The sequence below is a fragment of the Macaca fascicularis genome, chromosome 6 (assembly GCF_037993035.2).
Source record: "Macaca fascicularis isolate 582-1 chromosome 6, T2T-MFA8v1.1".
In the NCBI taxonomy this organism is placed as follows: domain Eukaryota; kingdom Metazoa; phylum Chordata; class Mammalia; order Primates; family Cercopithecidae; genus Macaca; species Macaca fascicularis.
This window is the reverse complement of record NC_088380.1, coordinates 26,735,206-26,758,544: the sequence shown is the minus strand read 5'-3', so window position 1 is coordinate 26,758,544 and position 23,339 is coordinate 26,735,206.

Here is a 23,339-nt window from a genome sequence, read left to right as displayed (position 1 = left end):
GCCAATAGCTGAGAACCAGTTAGTAAAGACAAAATAGTTCTCCAAAATGGGCTGTGGGCTTCTCAGGTGCAAGGCAACATCCCAAAGCCACAGGGCAGGGCAGGAGAGCTGAGATACAGCTTCGAACAAGAGTGGCTTATCCTGACTGTCAGGCAACAGCCTGCCAAAGGCCAAGAACAGGGAACTGTAGTAAAAAGAAAGTATTTGAACAACTTAAAAATAGAGACAAGAGTGGAGTATAAACAACATATGCAGACCCAAATATATGGCAGTGGATTAAAAATCAAAGTGAAATCTTTCATAGTAGAAAAAAATTATATCAGAGTTCCAGTCCTCAGATTCCATTCCTGCTAGAGGAAAGGTCTTGATAATTCTCCTAAAATATTGGTAGTAGGCTAAATCTAACTATAGCTGTAAAAAGGCCAGACACAACTAAGCTGCTGATTAGATACCAATCATACAATCTAGTAGCCTGTTAGAATATGGAGTATGACCATTTCTGGAAGTTACATTATTAGTGTCAACTTTTAGTGTTTGTTTTTATAGACACTGACCTACATATAACTAAGATTGTGAAATTTGAAAGAAGCACAAAAATATAACCCATAATCAAGAAAGAAAAGGATCACCAGAAGAATCTTTTGAAATAATCAAACCAAATATTTAAAATAACTATGCAAAATAATAGATAAATGATCTATTGGAAAGTTACATGGATAAACAGATGACAATTTTTAACACATAAAATGAAGCTATAAATAGCAAATGGGAATGTTAGAACAGAAAAATGAAATAACATTAATAAAAACATTTGTCATTGAAATTCAGTGAATTAGATTCAATAGAAAAAGTATCATTCAAAGTAAAGCCAGCCTACAAATTATCTATAATGGAAGAGTAAAACAAACAAAAAACAAAAATAAAATAAGAAACAATAAAAATTTAACAGAATATTCAGGACCTGTGGAAAATGTAAAATGGTTTAGCATGCATGTAACGGGAGTCCCAGGTGGAAAGCAATGAAAAAACTAAGCATAAGACGCATTTGAGGAAACAGTAGCCAAGAATTTTCCCAAAATATTGTAGTGCCTTAACTCTGAGATCTAGTCTATCCAAATCAGGATAAATGCATAGAAAACTGAACTAGGCATATTATAGTCAAAGGGCTGTACACTAAATAAGAGAGGAAATCATAAAAACTGCTGGCCTCTTGGGAAATGGCACATTTTAAAGAATCAAATAAGCACAATGACATTAAAATCTTACTAGAATAAAATAAAGAAAGAAGCCAAAGGAGATAATGGAATAACACATTTAAAGTGCTGAGGACAAGGTAAACTACAAACCTGAAATACTATATCTAGAAAAAAATATTTCAAAGAGAAGACAAAATAACTACATATTTAAAGATAATTGTTAAATATGTAATTTAATTTTTCTCCAGCAAATTTGCATTACAGTAATTGATAAAGTAGTTTTTCATTCTGAAATTATATAATATGAAATCCAAATGTGTAGAGAGAAATACCACAAGTGGTAAACATATGAATAAGGATAACTTATCTGGTCACCAAAAGAAAAAATGAATTGGTAAAGCACACTGATAGAAAATAATTATTGTAGATATATATGAAAAAAAAAACATTCATTTCCAAAATGTACAAGTGCCCCTAGAAAGGACAAGTGAATTTAATAAATTATGAAGAAAAACAATTTATTATAATTGACTAAATAAGATATACAGATAGATGTTAAGTCCCTTAAAAGTTGCAGAACATCATTAGTTATCAGAGACATGAAAATTAAACCATAAAGCAATTCTAACACTAGAACGGCAAGGATTAAAAAAACTGACAATGGAAAATGTTGGTGAGGATGTATAACAAATAGAACTTTCATATTTTATTAATGCGAGTGTAAAGTGTTAACGCTTTTGAGAAGATGTTGGCAATATCTTAAAAATAAAAAGTATTTCTACATCATGACCAAGACACCGTTTTCCTGAAGAAATGAAAATGTGTGTCCACGAGAAATTTGCATCAGCATTATTCATGGTAGACCAAAAAAGGGAAATAAGATTTCAACAACTGCCAATAATCTTAAAATTATGATATTTTCATACAATGGAATTCTACTTTGGGATAACAGTAAATTAACTACTGAGACATACTATAACATGGATAAATATTGAAAAACTTACCTTAAAAACATAATGAGCAAAAGAAGCAGATACAGAAACAGCGTGTATGTATTATACTACATATATTACCTATTGTAGGTTATCTATTAATGTTTATGAAATTACACCAAAGAACTGTAACTTAAAATAATAAACATTTGGCTAGGTGTGGTGGCTCACACCTGTAATCCCAACACTTTAGGAGGCCAAGGAGTGCAGATTACCTGAGCTCAGGTGTTCCCAACCAGCGTGGGCAACAGGGTGAAACCCTGTCTCTACTAATATACAAAAAATTAGTCGGGTGTGGTGGCATGCACCTCTAGTCCCAGCTACTTGGGAGGTTGAAGCAGGAGAATTGCTTAAACTCATGAGGCAGAGGTTGCAGTGAGCCAAGATCATGCCACTGCACTCCAGCCTGGGCAACAGAGTGAGACTTTGTCTCAAACAAACAAACAAAACAGAAAACAATAAACATTTATCTCACAGTTTCTGTGAGTCAGAAATCTGGGCACATCTTAGCTGGACACCTCTGATTGAAACGCTCCTGAATTAGCCGTCAGGGTGTTAACTTGGGTTGTAGTATCACCTGAAGGTACTATATGGGAAGATCTACTCCTAGAATCTCATGTGAATGTTGAGAAAAGTCATTTCCTCCTGGATTTCTAGACTCTGAGTCTCAGTTCCAAACTGAGTGTTGGTCATAAACTTCCCTCAGTTTTGCACCAGAAAGAGCTTTTAAAACCTCACAGTATTTTCAAAGTGAGAGAAAGAATGATCCCAATGTGGAAGCCACAGTCTTTTTATAATAATCTGGTAAGTAGCCTTTTTTTTTTTGTTTTTGTTTTTCCATTTGTTTGTTTGTTTTTGCCACATTCTAGTCATTGGAAGCAAGCTATTAGACCCAATACACACCAAAGGGAGGGAATTACATCAGGGCATGAATATGAGGACTTGAAAATTATTAGTGGATGTGTCAGAGGCTGTTTTTCACATTGATGAATCTATTTATACAAAACACAAGAATCAGCACACTAAATTATGCTGACTAAAATCAGCAAGTGGTAATATACAATAGTGGAAAAATTTAACTAGAAAGAAGAGTGAAGACATTCTTTGGGAGGACAGAAGTGATTTATATCTTTTTTCAGATAATAACAGTAATAATAAGGGTTGTTTCAACTTTGAAAACAATCTACAACAATGATTTATACATTATATTAGATAATTATAGTAATAATAGGGGTAGTTTCCATTTTGAAAGCAAACTACATTCATGAAACTGAAGCATAATATATGTATAATTGATACAAATAATAAAATTATAAGAACAAAAATCATGAAATCAAATACATATTTGAATATTGTAGAAGTAATAAATCTTTTAAAATTAGTTAAAGGGTAACAAAGTGTCAACACATCACATTTAATTTTCCATAAAAATACTTGGCAATTTGTTGCTGAAAATGCTTATAACCACAACATACATTTTCTTAAACAGTAGCTATTTCCAATATTTGGACATAATATATTAAATATGAACACATTGTCTATTGATTTTTATTTTAAACCATCATCTTGGCTTCAGAACTATCAGCTTTTTAAAAAACACCAAAGGCTTTTCTAAACAAAAATCTTCAGCTTTCAGTTTTGTCACAGAAAATCAGAATATGTATTAAGAGCCCATAGCAGTGTTTCACATATATTAGTAGATCATAACTTTTTTTTTTTTTTTTTTTTTTTAGATGGACTCTTGCTCTGTTGCCCAGGCTGGAATGCAGTGGTGCGATCTCAGCTCACTGCAAGCTCTGCCTCCCGGGTTCACACCATTCTCCTGCCTCAGCCTCCCCAGTAGCTGGGACTACAGGAGCCTGTCACCATACTCGGCTAATTTTTTGTATTTTTAGTAGGTACAGGGTTTCACCTTGTAAGCCAGGATAGTCTTGTCTTGATCTCCTGACCTCGTAATCTGCCCGCCTCAGCCTCCCAAAGTGCTGGGATTACAGGCGTTAGCCACCGCGCCTGGACCCATAAATGAGTCTTTTAAAACCTAAGCCTTAAGAGGTGACAATGTGCTAACAGCCCTCACTCTCAGGGCCTCCCCGGCCTCGGATTCTACTCTGTCAGCACTTGAGGAGCCCTTCAGCCCATCACTGCACGGTGGGATCACACCTCCGGCTGCTGGAGGCTGGAGCCCGCTCCCTCTGCTTGCAGGGAGGTGTTGAGGGAAAGGCGTGGGCGGGAACTGGGACTGCGTGAGTTCCGGGAGGCACGGGCACGGACTCAGTCTGCCCTGCGCTCGGAGCGGCGGCCACGTTGCCGGCCCAGGGCAGTGAGGGGCTTAGCACCTGGTCCAGCAGCTGCTGAGGTTGCCCGGGGTCCCAACACTGCCAGCCCACATGCACCGCACTTGAATTCTGGCCAGGCCTCAGCGGCCTCCCCGTGGGGCAGGGCTAGGAACCTGCAGCCCACCATGTTGGAGACCCCCCACTCTGCGGTGGGCTCCTGCAGGGCCCGAGCTTCTCCTACGAGCCCTGAACCCTGCTCCACGGTGCTCGGTCCCATCAACCACTCAGGGGCTGAGGAGTTCGCGTGCACAACTCAGTCCTGGCAGGCACCTTGCCTGCAGCCCCAGTGCCAGATCCACTAGGTGAAGCCAGCTGGGCTCCTGAGTCTAGTGGCGACTTGGAGAACTTTTATATCTAGCTAAGGGATCGTAAACGCACCAATCAGCAGTCTATGTCTAGCTCAGGGTTTGTAACTACACCAATCAATACTGTGTGTCTAGCTCAAGGTTTGTAAATACACCAATCAGTACTCTGTATCTAGCTAACCTAGTGGGAACTTGGAGAACTTTTCTGTCTAGCACTCTGTGTCTAGCTAAAGGATTGTAAATGCACCAATAAGCACCCTATGTCTAGCTCAGGGGTTGTAAATGCACCAATCAGCACTCTGTCAAAATGGACCAATCAGCTCTCTGTAAAACGGACCAATCAGCTCTCTGTAAAACAGACCAATCAGCAGGATGTGAGTGGGGTGAGATAAGGGAATAAAAGCAGGCTGCCTGAGCCAATCAGTGACAGCCAGCGTACCGCTGCCCAGTGTGGAAGCTTTTATTTTCAGTCTACAATAAATCTTATTGTTGCTCACTTTTTGGGTCCTGGACATCTTTATGAGCTGTAACACTCACAGGGAAGGTCTGCAGTTTCATTCTTGAAGCCACCAAGACCAGGAGCTCACTGGGAAGAATGGGCAACTCTGGGCCCACCGCCTTTTAAGAGCTGTAACACTCACTGTGAAGATTTGTAGCTTCACTGCTGAAGCCAGTGAGACCACGAACCCACCAGAAGGAAAAAGCTCCAGACACATCTGAACTTCTGAAGGAAGAAACGCCAGACACATCATCTTTAAAAACTGTAACACTCACTGTGAGGGTCCGTGGCTTCATTTTTGAAGTAGGCAAGACCAAGAACCCACCAATTCCAGACACAGTATGGCCGGGAGTGGTGGCTCACGCATGTAATCCCAGCATTTTGGAAGGCCTAGGCAGGCGGATTACGTGAGGTTGAGAGTTGGAGAGCATCCTGATCAACATGGAGAAGCCCCATCTCCACTAAAAATATGAAATTAGCTGGGCGTGGTAGTGCATGCCTGTAATCCCAGCTGCTGGAGAGGAGGCGGCAGGAGAATCACTTGAACCCATGAGGCGGAGGTTGCGGTAAACCGAGATTGTGCCATTGCACTCCATCCTGGGCAACAAGAGTGAAACTCCTCATCGTCGCAGGGGAAAACAAAAAAAGTAAGTATGCATAGAGGTAGTCTCTGCATATTTCTGTTTCTATATATTTAATGTATGTATGCGTACTGTATGTATTTGTATCACAGCTTTCTAAACCAGATAAAAAGGTTAACCATATGGATAATGTGGATCTCCTGTACTTGCTCAATACATTCTATGTTCAGCCTATAGCAAATACTTCCATCTTTCTACTGGTATACATACACATTTATGTGTGTTGTTCTGATTACTGTTTTTTGCATAAAAACTATCCCAATCTACAAGTATGACACATTTGCATTACAGTCATGGTTTCTTTGTGTCAGAAATTTAGATAACTCGTTCCTGCTCTGCTATATCTGGGTTCTCATCCAAGATGACTCAAATGCCTGGGAGTGCCATGAACTATGTTAATTACTGCTATAATTAACCAAAGGTTTTTTCTTTAACATGTGTGATGCCTGTGCTGGGATTATTCCAAGCCTGGACTCAGCTGGTACAATTGATCAGATTACCTACATTTAGCTTTTCTACGTGATTTGGACTTCTCAAAACCTGCTACGAGTTGCCAGAAAAGGAGCAGCAAGAATAGCCATCAGAGAGATTATTCCAAAGCACGAGTTTGCCAAGGGATGAATTAGAAACCCCGAAGCCTTTTATGATCTTTCCTTGGATGTCACTTAGCATTGCTTCTGCCACACCGTATTAATCAAAGCAGTCAAAGCAGTCACTAGATTAATTCAAACCTGACTAGATTCGAGAGAAGTTGACAAAAACCTCAACTTTAGATGTAAAAAGTAACAAGTTGCAACCTTTTTTGTTTGTTTATTTTCGCTTCCACTGACTCCTTGATAATGTAACACTCACATAGAGTGGCACTACGTGCTCACCATCATTTTCGTTCTGCCCTGCATGAAGGTGTTACTTGAAACAGCTCTCTGATCTTACCTCAATTCAGGGGTTCTTTTTCTTCTCTGTTGTTGACTTTCTTTCTTAGACCCTGCACCAATAATTCTGCAATTCCTTGAGTTACCAGAATTATGCTGTTTTCTCTATGTGATAGAAGCACACTCATGTCGAATTCTATGCCCCGCTCTGTGTTCTGTCCCCTGAATCACCTGTGTAGGTCTTCTCGGTTTCATTTTTATACTCCAGCCCTACCCCAACGAGATCTTAGAGTGCTTTATAAAAACATCTTTGGGTTTTGTCTATATATGCTTTGCCCAATGCGTGTCAAAAAATGTCACCATTGGGATGAAATGTTGTGCCTAACACAATCCAACCCACTTATTCCTAACTGTCCTTCAGGAAAAGAAAAAAAAAAAAAAAAGCAAATATGCAAATTTTGAGATTATGCAAAATTTCTCCAAATATTGAAAACAACTTAAGAACATTTGCATTTTCAGAGGATCGCGTTCATATACTTCCTTGAAAAAAGACCTACGTTATGTATAACACATCTGCTATTTCTTTCTGTAAGGATTAAAAACAGGTACATTCCTATCTAATGAGACACTATGCTACCATTTGTGGACTTACATCTCATGGTCAAATAACCTTGCATTCATGGAGTTATATCCCAGGGTCAAGTAACCTTACAAACACAACCAAAAGCTCAATGTTTGTGATTCATATTCTTTTCCTTGACAACACAGCAGTGTTAAATATGAGTCTCAACAAAATAGACTTGATAAGTAAATGCAGCAGTGTGCTTGTTTTTGAAAATAAAATAGATAAGCAGTTGACAATCTAATTAACAAAAATGCAAAAGTACAAATAAAAACATAATTAGAAATGAAAACTGCAGCATACCAAGTGATACGTGGAAGATTTAAAATGCATTAAATAATACAAGACATAATCAATGCTAATAAATCTGAAAATGTAGCTGATTTTATAATATGAGATTTTAATTGCCACAAAAACAGAAACTCCAAATTAGCTATAATTTTCTGTGTTCGATATGAAATATGCATATAAATATGAATTATATTTCACATAAATACCAAATATTTTATACTCATTTTATAGTTCCTAAATGTGTATTGTAACACTCTTGAACTTGAAAAAATAATACATATAAATCTTATATATAGACATCTATATAGATACATACATTACAAATAAACATACGTAAAATTCTAAATACAAATCTTAAAAAATGATTAATTAAAAAAATATTTCACAACATATTCAGAAGCTATATTCCAGGAAAAATAGGATATTTTAGTATAAAGTTAATTTTAAACATAGCAGTTTGAAGCAATAGATTCAAATAGAAAGAGGAATCTGAATGTATATAAAAAATGCATTAAAGGTTATTAAATAGTTTTGACTTCAAAGCAAAGTTTTAAATAATCAGAACCCCAAGCTGACAGAGGATACTAGTTGTTCACTCTGGATCTTTGCTTTCTCTTTCTGTATTTTCCTTGTTTTAAAAAAATACCTAAAGGTTTTTTTGTTTTGTTTTGCTTTTTCCCCATCCCCAGATGTAGAACTATGCAGAAGAAACAAGTGTTTTCTGAAGTGTCACTTACAGATAGGAACAGACACTGAGGAAATTCTGGATGTAAATGGAGATGCTCGGTTTGAATTTACCGTGGGGTGTTACATTGTATTCGTGTTCGAAAAATCAGCTACATACATCCTATTGTTTTCAGTGTAGATGCGTCTATTTGGATCACAACATACGGGGAATGTTTGTTTTAGCACCAAAATAGAAAGATTCTGGATCTCTGAAACCCTAGAGTAGTAAATCAGTAAATCAGTCTTTCGCTTTTAAGAAAGCATATTACTTTTCTTTTCTTTTTTTTTTTTTTTTTTTTTTTTTTTTTTTTTTTGAGACAGAGTCTCGCTCTGTCGCCCAGGCTGGAGTGCAGTGGCCGGATCTCAGCTCACTGCAAGCTCCGCCTCCCAGGTTTATGCCATTCTCCTGCCTCAGCCTCCCGAGTAGCTGGGACTACAGGCGCCTGCCACCTCGCCCGGCTAGTTTTTTGTATTTTTTAGTAGATATGGGGTTTCACCGTGCTAGCCAGGATGGTCTCGATCTCCTGACCTTGTGATCCACCCGTCTCGGCCTCCCAAAGTGCTGGGATTACAGGCGTGAGCCACCGCGCCCGGCCTACTTTTCTTAAACGTAGGTACAGTTCAGTTTTATTTTAAAAAAAAAATTTAGATCATTGGGAATGAGTGAAATGTGAAATCTTAATAGATATTGAAATTACAAAGTTGGAACTCAGGAAATTCAAAAGCAGAATAAAAGAACATGAAACATTTAGAAATGTGTTTTGAATGATTTTCAAGAACCGACAAGAATGAAATAGAGCAGTTTCCTCTATGCAGCAATTACTATATACATATATATGTATGTGAATAAATTAAAGTTACACCATGTTATTCAACACAGTGTTATTAGTAAAGATCATTTCCATGCTGTTCTTAAAAAAGTAATACAATGTATATCTAACATTTAGTCAATAATAATGATAATTCTTGTGGCCCTGATCATTTGTTGTTTGCAGAAAATAATGGAAATTTTATTTTTTTTGAAAAATTATTATAAAATTTGATTTTGAATGACAAATCGTGTAAGACAGATAAAAACATGGTAAAATAAAGAATTACTCTTTAGGATAGAAAATTCGTTTCATTCACTATAAAATAGATAATTTTATGACATGCATAAATTTTTCAAAGTAAACATTCAGGTCAAATAGTTTGTAACAAGGATAAAGTCATGTTAAACAACTGAGTTTTATTTTGCACATTTATAAACTGCAAAAGAAAACAAAGTTTGAAATCGTGACTGTATCATTGGGTTTTCCTTGATAAAAAATAAGCCTTGTCTTATGTGAAGATTAAAAAAGCAGACTGCACCATCAGTGACAGACTGGATTAAGAAAATGTGGCACATATACACCATGGAATACTATGCAGCCATAAAAAAGGATGAGTTTGTGTCCTTTGTAGGGACATGGATGCAGCTGGAAACCATCATTCTTAGCAAACTATCACAAGAACAGAAAACCAAACACCGCATGTTCTCACTCATAGGTGGGAACTGAACAATGAGATCACTTGGACTCGGGAAGGGGAACATCACACACTGGGGCCTATCATGGGGAGGGGGGAGGGGGGAGGAATTGCATTGGGAGTTATACCTGATGTAAATGATGTGTTGATGGGTGCTGACGAGTTGATGGGTGCAGCACAGCAACATGGCACAAATATACATATGTAACAAACCTGCACGTTATGCACATGTACCCTAGAACTTAAAATAATAATAAAGAGTTTGATATGGGGGAAAAAAAAAGCAGACTGCAATTTAAATTATTAATTGAAACTTTAATAATAGTAGCAATAAGAATAAAAAAATACAATCGAGAATTTTAGCTAGAAATAGAGAGCTCTTTGTGCTAATCTATTTGTGCCATAAATAGTGCAAAATTTAATTGAGTTACAAGAAGATGAGACCTGAATTGTGCCAATTACAATGACATTCTTTAGAAAAATTTAAATATTCCTTATCACATATTCTGGATTCTCTAAAACAAGGGTGCCCAACCCCCAGGCAGAGCTCCTCATGACAATCTAATGTCTGATGATCTGGCATTAGTAGAACAGTTTCATCTTGAAAACCTTCCCACGATCCTCTAATCCCCCAACCCCATCTATGGATGAACTGTGTTCCATGAAGCTCATCCTTGGTACCAAAAAGGCTGGGGCCACTGCTCCAAAAGTTAAAACAACTTGATGAATTACACATCAAATATGAGCTTACCACTTCTCTTAGACAATCAGAGAGAAGAATTACTAAAAACTATTAAAGCAAATACATTTAAGTAAACGGTGCATAATACGAGAACAATGAAATAAAACACACCCTTTATGAAAAGTGGCAAATCATTTTCTTCATCGGGAAAAAATATGCTGTCATTTAATTTGAGCTCTTCATCTGTTGTGATAACGTACACTCAAAAAAAAAGGATATCTATGTTTTGTTGTTTAATTTTTAATAGGTTGAATCATTTTTAAAACAATTATTTAATGGAAAAAATGCATATGAAATATTCAACATAATCATATTCCAATAAATTATAGGAAAATTAGAACAATGGCATGAAAACGTTCATATGACCATGGAGAAGAAAATTCATATAACTAATCCCAAAATGAAAGTTTAAAGAGACTGTGATCTGGCTTTTTTAGATCAAGGTATAGTCTTAAATAAAAGAAAATGTAAACATACAGGACAAAATACTTCTCTTTAAAATATTTTGTTTATATAATCCTAGTATAGAAGTTCTGAAAGACAAATTATTTAATACAGCGTGGATTAGGTATTATTTTAAGAATCAGCTATCCTGTTGATATAAGTTATTTTGATCTACATACGAAAATTAAGATAAACCAATAATGATAATTATATAAAATATTTGAAGATTGAAGGTTAGTTTCTGAATCTACATATTGCTTATGAATCCTGCTGAAATTTAGTTGCAATCCTCTGCAGAATGAATTTCTCAAAATTAAAAGTATTAAGACAGTTTTTGGGAGCTAAAATGACTCAAGGCATTTTTAATTTGGTGATACATCAGTGTAATTCAATCATGGGAAAACCTCATTATAATATAATTAGTAGATTTTGTGAAAATGAAGGCAATATAATATATGCTAACTTACAAATTTTTCTCATTTTATTTTATTCTTATCCAACCATTGCCTTTGCATCAATAGAACACCTAGATATGTGTAATTGCTCTTAATACACTGTCTCCTTTAGCCAGAAAACATAATTTACAAACAGTTAAGGATACATACTAAAAGTACCTAATATTAGTGTCATCACAACTTTTATATAAAAAGGCAGTTAATTCAATAATCGTTTGATTTTTTCATCCAATTAATGCAAATGAATTGAAGCTTTTGGGTATTCATTATGTCAATAATAAAATATCTGGCACTTGTGGAACTATTAGTCTAAAAAGTTAATATTAAATAAAGTTTTGCACTAATATGAATGCAAATTTTGTGATAATATAAATGTAAATTTTGATAAAGCAAAGTGTCATATTTTAGTGTGTTTTATTAAGGAACTTATGAAGGAAAAGTTTACTTTGGATTGACAGTGGTATAAATATACTGTTTATAATTGCCTCAAAACTCCTATAATTTTTTACCTATTGTAATATAATGGATAGCTATAGACAAAACATATTTTATGTATGCACAGTAACAGAATATGAACTATGAAACTTTTATCATAATACAGTATGAGGTAAAAACCATAATGACAGCCAAGTATTCTCAAGTATTCTCTTTGATGCCTATATTCAATTTGAAAAAAAAAATCACTTTAAAATAAGTCTCAGAGTCCTACAGTAGCATTGAACTGGTAGTGAGCTGACTCTTTTTTAAAAATAAGATTGAAAAAGAAAGTTAACAATGGCATCTCACTATGTTTCCCAGGCTGGCCTCAAACTCATGGCCTCAATGGATCCCTCTGCTTCAGCCTCTAGAGTAGTTGAGACTATAGGTGCACATCACTGCACTAAGCTGAAGTCACTGTTTTGTAAATATATTTGATTTAAAACCAAAATAAAGGCCGGGTGCAGTGGTTTATGTCTGTAATCCCAGCACTTTGGGAGGCTGAGGCGGGCGGATCACCTGAGGTCAAGAGTTTGAGGCCAGCTTGGCCGAGATGGTGAAACCTCGTCTCTACTAAAAATACGAAAATTAGCCAGGCATGGTGGCGGGCCCCTGTAATCCCAGCTATTCAGGAGGCTGAGGAAGGGGAATCACTGGAACCTGGGAGGTGGAGGTTGCAGTGTGCCGAGATTACACCACTGCACTCCAGCCTGGGTGACAGAGCTAGACTCCGTCTCAAAAAACAAAAGATAGACAGATAGATAGATTAAAAGGAGAATAAAAAAGAGCTAGACATTTTAATGTATTAAAAAATTGTGCATCAAATCCTAGGTTTGAATCTTTTAGTTAATAATACTTGTTAAAGCTTGCAACTTGAAAGAAGCTAACACAGTCTTAAAAAAATGAAGAAATAAAAAATATTAAAATAACTTTTAAAACTGTACAAACTTTTATGAAATTTATAATTATGCTTTGAAATATTTCAACTTGTGAGAGAAATCTTTTGATGAAGTTCTTTTTAATTGAATAAATTATTGTAATACTAATTTACTGAAATACAAACAGAACTATAAATTTCGCAGAATCTAAAGTCAAATGACATAGTGAATCTATTTTAGAAGTTTCCTTTATAGAAATATTTTTCTTAAAGGATTTTAAAATTTGTGAATGGAAAGATAAAGTCCTATGAAAATATCTAATCTGAAATATTTACAAATTTAAGTATGAAAAATATTAGAATTAAGAATATGCTCCATGTAGCAGAATTTGCTCGCAGTGTTATAAGGTATTTGTTTTCTAAGGAAAGCGTATCCCTCGCTTTAAAGTATTATGCTTACAGAAAGAGTAATTTGAAGATGGCAATGATTTTAAGTGCACGCTCAGAAGATTGCTGATAATTTTAATTTGAGGAATTAAACTATAAGACCATATTGAATGCATTTATTTATCAGAACATGCCAGTAAAAGTATACATAAAAATATTGCCTAAATATGTATCAAAAATAATATTCTACTTTTATATTTTTGTCAACATCTTAAGTTACAATATTTGATGTATATGCATCCTATTTTTATTTTAGCAAGTTTTCTATTTTGTTTATAAGTGCATGGTTTTACTTTTTTAGAAATAAATGTATCTTTATAAGAGTTGTTGACTATAATTATTTAATTAGTTCAAAACAATAATAGAACCAATTTTTCAATTAACAAACCAGTGTTTCAAATATTTTGTCATTTTAATTATTTTTATTGCCCTGTTTCTCACTACCTGTGTTTGGAAAATAAATTACGTGGTTCAAGTCTATTTCTTACTTTCTGTTTATCAGTTTCAATCAAGTCTTACTATGTAGTCTAACATCTGAAGATCCACTCCAGATAGATTATTTCATCTGCTAGTAATATTAATTAAGTCCTGCATTTCCTTGGTAAAATATATTTTGTCTGAAGTAGAGAGTGTATTTCTACCCTTGCATTATGTCGAGTCTTGTCCATAATTATTAGGTGGAAGCAATGTGGATTAATGAAGATCATCACAAAAATCCCTTTCCTTGATGTCAGACCTTTGCAGAGTCTTCAGACACAAAGAAGTTGATCTCTAATAGATGTTTGGGAGCTCATTCTGTTCTCCTGGATAGTTCAGGGTAATCTATAGAATTTAGATCCAGAATTCTACTTTGAGGGGTCTGCTCCTTTTGGGCTATTTTTAGCATACACTTCATTAATTGTAATTCCACCCAAAGCAGAACTTTGGTACCTGGTCTGATTGTATATTTGGATGCAAATCATGTATTTGGGAGTTTATCCAAGGAAGCAGGAATGACAGTGCCAAGAACAAAGAAGAAAAATAAGCCAATTATGTTAACATTATTGAGGTAACTGCGATAATCAAAGAGAGTTTGGTCTTTTTCAGAGGATGCCTCTGAAATTGTTACCATTGAAGCTTGCTTGTTGGAGCACTTAACTATTGACTTCCATTCACTAGTGTTGTCCATTTGCATGCATGCATGTTCCTTTTTTCCTATGCAACCTTTAGGAGTACTAGCCGGAGAAGAGTAACCATTCCATGCAGTCACTCCTCCAGCCTCCGCCACCCACCCACTGTCTACTCGCCCAGACTTTAGGCTGGCCCCTCTGACAGTGATTTGGTCTCTTCTGTCACCCTGTCACCAGAAAAGCACGATTTAGGTCTACAGATTGCTTCAGATGATCCTGCCACTTTGCTCTGAGAAACTCCCTCCTCTGTTTCCTGTGGTCTGGGGATAGTAGTGGTTTCTGTTGTTGCCAACATCTTGGTTTTGACATCATCTCATCTGGGCTGTGATTCTCCATCACGTGGTTAACCAATTTCCTGAATCGAATTCCCCCACTTGTTCTTGCCCTTATATTCATCCACTGAACCTCATTTACCAATGGTACCAATGTCACCCATGTTGTCAAGCCCTTATTCATTCTTCAACTTAGTTCTAATTAACATTTGATAATGTTGATGACAGCCGACTTTTGCAAAAACTTCCTTCATTGCATTAACGTTGAACTAACGTTGAATTAACGTTGAACACGTTAATTCCATTGATACCCTTATTTCTTAGCTTCCTTCACAGGATCCCTCTCCTCTACCAGCCACTTAATCTTGATCATTGTCAATACTCAGCCTTAAACCTCACTGGTCATTAGACAAATGCAAATAAAAACCACAATGAAATATCATACCAGTTACAATGGCGATCATGAAAAAGTCAAGAAACAACAGATGCTAGAGAGGATGTGGAGAAATAGGAATGGTTTTACACTGTTGGTGGGAGTGTAAATTAGTTCAACCATTGTGGAAGACAGTGTGATGATTCCTCAAGGATCTAGAACCAGAAATACCATTTGACCTAGCAATCCCATTACTGGGTATATACCCAAAGGATTATAACTCATTCTATTATAAAGACACATGTACACATATGTTTATTGCAGCACTACTCACAATAGCAAAGACTTGGAACCAACCCAAATGCCCATCAATGATAAACTGGATAAAGAAAATGTGGCACATATACGCCATGGAATACTATGCAGCCATAAAAATGGATGAGTTCATGCCCTTTGCAGGGACATGGATGCAGCTGGAAACCATCATTCTCAGCAAACTAACGCAGGAACAGAAAAACAAACACTGCATGTTCTCCCTGATAAGTGGGAGTTGAACAATGAGAACACAGGACACAGAGAGGGGAACATCACACACTGATTCCTGTCGGGAAGTGGGGAACTAGGGGAGGGATTGCATTAGGAGAAATACCTAATATCGATGACGGGTTGGTGTGTGCAGCAAACCATGATGGCACATGTATACCTATGTAACAAACCTGCATGTTCTACACAAGTATCCCAGAACTTAAAGTATAATAATAATAAAAATGCTAGACTCAGACACTGATTTATGTCATAAACGCAGTGTTGCTTTCACCTTTTCATTTTGCCTTAAAATACTGTCTGAATTCCATTTGTTTAGTCTTTAACTCCATCTGGTACTCTGGCTCGCTCTAAACTGGTCTACTTTTCCCATGATAGATACTTTTTTTCACTAAGCAGCTAATGGTCAGCACTTTATCCCATTATGCTTTGGTCATCTATATGATTGTCAACCAACTCACATTTCCACAGAATACCAACATCAGTGCCTAAAAATTTTAATTTCTGTAATAATTATCTAAAGATTGGGTTGGTGTATAAGCAAATACTTTTAAAGTATTATCATTAAAGAAATGTAACTCAACAGACACACTAAGACAGGCACTCCGTTGTTTCATATTTTGATTCAATGCTAGTGCTGGCAGAAAGTATATTTCCTACTTTGGGTGAAACTTTTTATTTTTATTTTTATTTCTGTTTTTTTTTTTTATTATTTTTTTTAAACTAGATTAATTTTGGCCGGGTGCCCGGTGGCTCACGCCTGTAATCCCAGCACTTTGGGAGACTGAGGCAGGTGGATCACGAGGTCAGGAGACCGAGACCATCCTGGCTAACACAGTGAAACCCCGTCTTTACTAAAAATACAAAAAATTAGCTGGGTGTGGTGGCGGGCACCTGTAGTCCCAGCTACTTGGGAGGCTGAGTCAGGAGAATGGCGTGAACCTGGGAGGTGGAGCTTGCAGTGAACCGAGATCGCGCCACTGCACTCCAGCCTGGGTGACAGAGCAAGACTCCATCTCAAAAACAAACAAACAAAAAACTAAATTAATTTTTCTAAGCAGTCAAGCTTGAATAAATGGGCTAAATATGAAATAGGTGGCCTTGGGAGGTATCTCTATTATACCTTTGCTATAATTTTTTGATCTTACAATGAAAAGAAAGCTCACTTTGTGGGTAAGTCTGAAGGAGGAAGAAAGACTGTGGTAAACCAAAATGTTTATTTGAAAACAAATTTCCTCAAGTTACAAGTGTTTCATTTAACCTCTGCATGTGACCTGCTTTTTACTGGCAAGAATTACATTTCTGTAAGGGAAAAACTGTAAAAATCTATTTTAATGTTTATTTATATTGACCTACGAAGTAAAAAATGTCAAGTATTACTGTTCTTCTAAAATAGGCATGCTATAAAAATGATTTTCTGTGTCTCAGATGTAAAAGAAGTGTTCTATGATCAAATCTAAGTTATTTTGATAAAACACAAAATTGAAGCTGTCACAGTAAGTTTTGAAATATAGTCCATGCCATTAACAGTTAAACACATGCAATTTAAAAATAAAATGTACTTTCTAATTTATTACTGGAGGTATTAATTCAAACCTATCAGAAAGGTATCTTTATTCTACTAAAAGAAGACATTACTATTTTGAAGATAGTCTTTTTGGTAGAATTTTAAGTTTCATTTGAAATAACACTGATTCAAAATAAAATGGAGTAACTATTTGATATCAGAGGTGAAGTTCAGAAATAAGAACTATTTTGCTTCCCTCTCATCCTCCCGTGGTATTGTCCTGCAGAATCTATTGAGTCACCTGTCAGATAGCAGATAATCAATCTGACTCCTGTTGACTCATTTACAATATACAGATAACAAAATCATTATTGTGTGAGCATTTAAAGATTAGAACAAATGAATTCTTCAAAGATCGCTGCTACCTTTAAAATCACTGGTTCTTTGGTCAAACATATTCCTATTAAAATAAATAAATATATATATATATATATATATTTGTTTCAGAAGAGAAAACCAAACCCCACATGTTTTCATTCATAAGTGAGAGTTAAACAATGAGAACACATGGACACAGGGAGGGGACCATCACACACTGGGGCCTGTCGGGGAGTTGGGGGCAATGGGAGGGAGAGTATTAGGACAAATACCTAATGCATATCTAGGGCTTAAAACCTAGACGACGGGTTGACTGGTACAGTAAACAACCATAGCACATGTATACCTATGTAACAAACCTCAACATTCTGCACATGTATCCCAGAACCTGAAGTAAAATAAATAAACAAATAAATGAATAAGAAAATCTTTGTTTCAAGGTATCTTTCCTAAGCTCCAATTGCTTGCCAAGCATTTCAAAAAAGGTTTACAAAATAAGGTAGATCTTTAAAGATAAATTACAATTATTTATTTATGAAATACATATTTCATTACCATTTTTTAGCAGATGCTAAGTGTAGTTTTTCACAAGAACTTTTAAAATCCTCATTTCCACTATTTATTTGGAGGTATTTTTTATATATAACAAATGTAAATGACGATAAAAATGTAAATTTTATCCGATATAATTATTGCTTCTTTCTTATAGTGGAAGGATAATAAAGGGGTTTCTTATTTCTCACTTTCCTTTATTCAAAAGGAATTATTTCAAAGGAATGTTTACAGTGGAAAGACAGGAATTCTTCCACTTTAAAAATGGGACACTTAGTGGAGAAAGGAGCAAGAGACAATAAGAAAATGAAAGTATTTTATTCAGTATAGTTAAAATCAAATAAATCCAAACTAAACAAAATGGAAACACTTCAGGATAATATAACTCATGTTGATCTTAGTGCTTTTGTACTCTGAGAAGGCCGGAATCTCTGATATCACAGATAAATATGTATCAATATTTACAAAGTAGTCATCCTTCATGTATGTGGACCTTTTAAAAACACCATGTATAACCTTTAGCAATGTTATACAAATAGCTGATGCTGTAAAGTAAATGTTATTCTTTTACGGTTTTTAAAAGAATGAATTCTGGAACCAGACTGCCAAGGTTAAATCTGAGTTGTCACATTTGCTGTTTTTTATTTATTTTAGTGAACCTAAAAACAGTGTATTCCCACCTAAACATGAAGGTGATGAGAAGGTAAACACACACACACACACACACACACACATCTTGTTTTGAATATTTGGCACATGGTAGGTACTATATAATGTGCTATAATCAATAATTCTATCAACTGAACTATTATCTCTCAGGGAATGTCAAAATAATATGTTGTTGAAGTTTAATTTAAAATTAAACGTCTGATATTTTATGGCTAAGGAAAATATAATTCAATTAAAAGAGAAAATTATATATAGGTATATGAATGTAATTGAAAAGCATGTTTGTGATAAAACTAGCAGTTTTATTTAGAAATAAGTGATAGCATATGCTTTTAAAGCCACAAAGTTAATATAAAGTTGTTCATAATGATGTAACCGTTGTGATGCTTCATTGTCCCCAATTATCTTGTTGCTAAAATTGTTTTCATTTTGTTATATTGCAACTCTGACTACAAGAGGATAATTTTACTTTGATGACTATTTTCAAAGTAAAGCCTAAGATGCTATTGGTGTTTTAATTAAAGTTTCTGAGGAAAAATATAAACTTTATGATTTTATCCCAAGAATTACATAATCAATAACGGTTATACTTACACTGGATACAGCAAAAATGAAATTTTAATATTATTATTAAAGCAACATACTTTGTGGCACTATATTTGAGTACAATAGATTTTTAAATCCATGAAATTGAAAATATTTTTTCTATTGAAAAATAGAAAAATATTTATTCTATTGAAAATGAAGCTTTCCTTACCCCATACCTAATTTAGCTAATTCAAATAAAGATGAAATTTAGACAGAGACACAAATCAGGATAGGGATACATGTAGGACTAGAGATAGAAACTTGCACATACGCAATACAAAAAAACAGATAAGGTCTTTATTTTACTTACCATCTTGTTTATAGTAAAAACTCTTTTTGGACTGTTATTTGATGGGTCAACTTTAGTGTAAACTGCATGATTCCAAAAGTCTTTAGCGCTTTATTATTATTAATCATTATTATTTTCACTGATTTCTCCTAGAATCCTAGAAGAAAAGTTCCTGGCATATTGTAGGAGTTCAGTAATTTTTTTTGAAGAAACAAATGAAATTAACAACAACAACAAAAAAAACTTCAGGTTAGCTTTCTAGATACAAACTTTCTGCTGTTCAAATTATACTAGAATATATAAATTCTGAATCTTGTGATTAATACTTTATAATATTATCTGCCATAAAGCATTTAGAATGCATAGGGCTGGGTCAGGTCTAGGAGAGCAAATGAGAATGTCTTTGTTTTCTATTACATTCCCAGGGCTGCCATAACACAGTACCAAAAGCTGGGTAGCTTAAAACAACAGAAATGTATTTCCTTGTAGTTCTGGAGATGAGAAGCCCAAAATCAAGGTGTCAGCAGGGCCATGCTGTCTCTAAAACCCGGATGAGAATGTATCCCTCTTTGCTGCTTCTGGTTTCCGCTTGCCTTAGACATTTCCTTGGCTTCTGCCAGGAAGCATAATTTTTATGTTTACCTCTGACTTCATATGGAGTTGGTCCTGTGTCTTGTCACATTGTCATCCCTCTTTCCTGTCTATTGGGGTCAGGGGTTAGGACTTTAATGTCTTTTTTATGAGGGTGCAGAATTCAGTGTATGACAGGCTTCAAAGCTTATAAAGGAGGGTGGTTTTCTTCCCTAGCTCTAGTTCCAATAAGTAGATCTGCTCAGTGATATAATTATATTTGTAGCAGGAGGCCATGCATGGAACATTGGAGTTATTGAGATGAGACATGGTAGAAACTCAATGAGTATTTCTTGATGAATGAATTAGTCAGTTACATGTGTTATAAAATAGAATCTTGACATTTTAAAAACAATGGAGTAAATCGTAAAGTGCTACACAAATTTTTTAAAAGTTATAACGATCGTGTATCTTAACAAGTTCAGGTTCAAAATACTAACTTTATTAGGCCCTTGATAAATTTTCAGACAGGCTGAACAATATATGCTGATACATCATTAATTCAGGATTTCATTTTTCACAAACAAATGTAAATTAGACTTTATGTCTGCATACATTGCACTGTCTGCCAAATTATAAAGTGGTCATATGTCAAAGCTTCACTTAATTTTGTGTAGTTTGATATGACATTTTCTATGGTTTTTGGAATTCAAAAAAAAAGAGTCAAATTTGAATTTTAGATAACTACAAATAAATTTTAACATAAATATGCCCTATGAAATGTTTATCAGTAACACTCTTTGTTTCCTTCACTGTGTAAAGTGATTTACTTTCTACTTTTAATAAGAATACAACACTTAAAAGCAGTGGTAAGCTAAACCTATTCTTAATGATATAAAAAAAATAGAATTAGCAGAAAATAAACCTTCTTACACTTTAAGATAACCTTTTTTCTTACGCGTCACCTTAGGAATTTAGAAATTCATGGCAGCTTTAGACACAGACTAAGAAATTAAAGTGTATTTTTAAATTACACATTTAAAGTTTATTTTACTTTTATTATTCATTATAAAAAATACCAAGTTCTTTGCATCTAATCATTACATATATCATCCCCAAACCCAATACACCAAAAAATCCAGGAAAAGTACTTGATTGAATTCTTCTTATTAAAAGCAACTATAATTGTCTTGAGAACTTACAATGATACAGATTTTATAAGGTGAAGTGAAGATAATTTGAATGAAGGGAATACTTTTATAAAACAGGAGTAACCGAATAAAATGTGCCTTGAGATTTGGAGATCAACTGGGTTAAAAAGCGTGTGTTTAAAAACTGTCATGTAAAGAGGAAACAAGGTGTAAAATGGTTCATTTTGAAGCAGTAGATGGACAGCACCTATACCATGTCATCAGTGAAATTGATTTATAGGTATCAGATATTAAAAATTAAGTAAAAACTCAAACATTGTCTACTTTATGGATTTATTCTTTTAGCTGGGATCACAAGCATCTCAGAGTAAAAATATCACACTCCAGATACATAATTTCAGTCTCCCATACCCCATGGCCAACACAGACCTACAGCTCTCAATGCCTTCTCTCAGTGAATAACTATTCCACCTCTTCTACTTTTCAGGCCAACAGCCTGCTGCATCCTATCCCACTATTCTTCCTTATTTTCATTAAAAAATACTTTCTCAGCACCTTTTATTTATATAACATTTTAAGGAAATCTATTTGTTGTTTGTATTCCCACTGGAATTTAAAATATACCAAGGAAGATATTTTCATCAGTTTTGTTCAGTTCTGTATGCCAGTTTCTAAACAATGCCTGGCACAAAATGAACATGCAAAAATATTAATTCATAAATTTTGGATAGATTAAACCCCATTCATATTAATTAATGACTAATTTTTCTTTAAATTTGTCTTATTTGTTTTTAAACTTTATTAGGATTACCATTTCCTTATACATATGGGTAAACTGGATTGTATTTTTTAAAAAGTACTATCACTAATGCTATTTATATAATTTAGAATACTAGAAAGCACTTTTTCATGTAACTGGAACATGTAATTAAATTTTGAAGAGACAAGGGTTATAAATTTTTCTAAGGAAAATATAGAGTACTTTAGAAAACCCATTTCTAATTTCCAAAATTCTCATGCCTTCCAGGGATTGTTCCTCTTTCCTTTAAATCGTGCTGGAGGAATTATTATCCAAATGTTCTCTTGAGTTTTTTGTTAATTAGGCTGAATTAACAACATATTATGTATAGTTGTTATTAAGCAGAAATGGTTTATAAGATCCTTCTCATTTTATATTAGTTTACATTTAGATTTATAGGCCTTTGAGAAGATTGAGTGGCAGACTATCCTCATGAGTAACAAATATACTACACACCACTTGGAATGAATTTATCCTTGCAGAGAACTCTTCTCATCCATATATGTTGGTGGTTCTTTGTGTCATTTTTAAGGAGAAATGACACATTGTTATTTTACCTTAAATTGTTAACATAATACTAAGTATAAAATGTATTATTTAACACACTAAAAGGAGACATAGGTATTATAAAATTAAGATTTCAATTTTGTTCACAACCTTACATTGTAAATCACTATGTGGTTTTCTAAAATACTTGAGAAATAAATAAGCATATTATGTAAATAATAATCTAAGTATAAAAAAGTATTGACAAAACTAGTGAAGCAAAAAAAGCTTACACATCTCAGGGAGAAACATAATTATTTAAAGAAGTTCAGTTCAGTGGAAGTTCACACTGTTATTTTCATTTGCAAAGTAAAACAGAAAACCATGGAATTAAAACCTTTCAATATGGAATTCATAATTAATTTCTTGTAGAATTTTATACATTATCATTAGAGATAAGTCAAAAAATGAAATCATTTATGTGGGAAGTACTGCAAATTACCGAAGGATTATGCAGTGACAGCATTTGCTGCACTGGCCGCATTATCACATTCCATCATGCTAT